Consider the following 2,925-nt stretch of genomic DNA (forward strand, 5'->3'; position numbering starts at 1 on the left):
AAGAGTGGCTCCTCTAGGGCATCAGTGCCAACTTCCATAAGCTCCAGGCGCTTCACCGTGCCAACCTGGACAAGGCCGAGTCCAGGATGGCGGCGGTGGACAAGGCGGAGGCGGACCTCGAGGGGTGCGTCGCCAAGGCGCAAGCTTGGTTCCGCCAGGCCTGTGAGGAACTGAAGACCGCCCAGGATCTACTGGCCAAGCGCAAACTGGAGATTGTCATGGAGTAGGACGATATCGAGAAGGCCCAAGAGGCCGCGAGACAACAGGCTACCAAGGACGAGGCCGCTCGGTGCCAGCACCAGGCCGCGTTGAACTCCCAGGAGGAGGATCTTGCCGCTCGCGAGGAGAAACTCACCACGACACTCCGCGGCAAGGAAGAGGAGGTTAAGAAGCTTGTCGTGCAGCGGACCTAGGAACTGGAGCAGAGGCACGAGGAGGCACTCAATGCTCAGGCGCAGGTCCATGCCGGCAAGGTGAACGAGCTAGAGGTGGAGCGGGACGGGCTGAAGAAGTAGATCCTGGAGCTGATGGGAGAGAGGGATGCGGCCAAAGGCGCTTTGGCTGACGCACAGGCCACAGTCCTCGGCAAGGCCGAGCTACTCTCCAAGGCCAACCACTCCATCCAAGACCTGAAGCTGAAGCTGGAGGGTCTTGAGGGGACGCTGTCGGAGGTCAGGGTCTGGGAGGAGACCCTGACCAAGAATCTAGAGAAGGAGAGGCAGCTGCGGAAGAACGAAGCCGCCAACCACGAGGATTTTGTGAAGGGCGAGAACCTCTAGATCAACCGCCTCGCCGGCAGGATCACCATGTAGCTAGCTACCATGGGGATGCCAAACATGAGGTACGTCCCGGAGCCGAGTGTGAGTCCCAATGCCAGGCTGACCCTGTTCTTCGAGGCTGTTCTCGGGGCCCTGGAGCAGTTCCGCTCCAGCAGGGCGGCCTCTCTAGCTGATGAGGCACGGAGGCTTTGCCGGGGTGCCATGACCAAGGTCCTCACCAAGGTCGCGTACTAGAACCCCGACCTCGACTTCGACGCTGCGCTGGAGAGCTTGCCGGAGGACGTGGACCTCGCGACGCTCAAGGAGCGTATCAAGCTCGTCATCAGCTGCATCGGCGGAGTTCGGAGGATAGAAGGCCAGCGTCGAGACTAGGCACCCCATTTCTTATCGCTGCTGCAGGTTCACGACCAAGACAATTTTTATCTGTAGTTAGAACCGCAGCAACAATTGATGTAATATAACTCTGCAGTGCTTTTGAAACGATGCATGTTATTTTCTCATTTGATCTCCCTTTGTATGTCCACCCTACGTTAATTGGGTAGGCTTGCCGGCGCGGAAACTCGGGCCACGGCGCCTTGAGGACGGATCCCCAATGGCCTGCCGGGTGTGCTTGCTGTCGGGACAAACCACCTCACTGCTCTTAACGCGGCCGCTCGAACTGTCGAGCGGACTCGAGACAGAATGAGAGTGTTGCCAATCGTAGAAGGTCACCCTGCCGTTCTCGACACAGACGCTTGAACTGTTGAGAAGACTCGAAACAGAATGAGGGTGTTGCCAATAGTGGCAGGGCCCCATTGCGTGCAGGTGATAACCTACAAGTATAGGGGATCGCAACAGTTTTCGAGGGTAGAGTATTCAAGCCAAATTTATTCATTCGACACAAGGGGAGCCAAATAATATTCTCAAGTATTAGCAGGTGAGTTGTCAATTCAACCACACCTGGAAACTTAATATCTGCAGCAAGGTATTTAGTAGCAAAGTAATATGATAGTAGTGGTAATGGTGGAAAAAGGTAACGGTAGCAAAAGTAATAGTTTTGGGTCTTGTAGTGATTGTAATAGTAGCAGCGGAAAGGTAAACAAGCGAAGAACAATATAGGAAAAGCTCGTAGGCATTGGATCGGTGATGGAGAATTATGCCAGATGCGATCGATCATGTAACAGTCATAACCTAGGGTGACACAGAACTAGCTCCAGTTCATCAATGTAATGTAGGCATGTATTCCGAATATAGTCATACGTGCTTATGGAAAAGAACTTGCATGACATCTTTTGTCCTACCCTCCCGTGGCAGCGGGGTCCTATTGGAAACTAAGGGATATTAAGGCCTCCTTTTAATAGAGTATCGGACCAAAGCATTAACACATAGTGAATACATGAATTCCTCAAACTACGGTCATCACCGGTAAGTCTCATGATTATTGTCACTTCGGTGTTAACGGATCATAACACATAATAGGTGACTATAGACTTGCAAGATAGGATCAAGAACTCTCATATATTGATGAAAACATAATAGGTTCAGATCTGAAATCATGGCACTCGGGCCCTAGTGACAAACATTAAGCATAGCAAAGTCATAGCAACATCAATCTCAGAACATAGTGGATACTAGGGATCAAACCCTAGCAAAACTAACTCGATTACATGATAAATACCATCCAACCCATCACCGTCCAGCAAGCCTACGATGGAATTACTCACGCACGGCGGTGAGCATCATGAAATTGGTGATGGAGGATGGTTGATGATGACGATGGCGACGGATTCCCCTCTCCGGAGCCCCGAACGGACTCCAGATCAGCCCTCCCAAGAGAGTTTAGGGCTTGGCGGCGGCTCCGTATCGTAAAACGCAATGAATCCTTCTCTCTGGTTTTTTCTCCCCGAAAGTGAATATATGGAGTCAAGGTTGAGGTCGGTGGAGCATCAGGGGGTCCACGAGGGGGGTAGGGTGCCCCCCACCCTCGTGGACAGGGTGTGGGCCCCCTGACGTGGATCTTTCTTCTAGTATTTTTTATATATTCCAAAATAATTCTCCATTGATTTTCAGGTCATTCCGAGAACTTTTATTTCTGCACAAAAATAACACCATGGCAATTTTGCTGAAAACCGCATCAGTCCAGGTTAGTTCCATTCAAATCATGCAA

This window comes from Triticum aestivum, chromosome 6A (assembly GCF_018294505.1).
Source record: "Triticum aestivum cultivar Chinese Spring chromosome 6A, IWGSC CS RefSeq v2.1, whole genome shotgun sequence".
NCBI lineage: Eukaryota > Viridiplantae > Streptophyta > Magnoliopsida > Poales > Poaceae > Triticum > Triticum aestivum.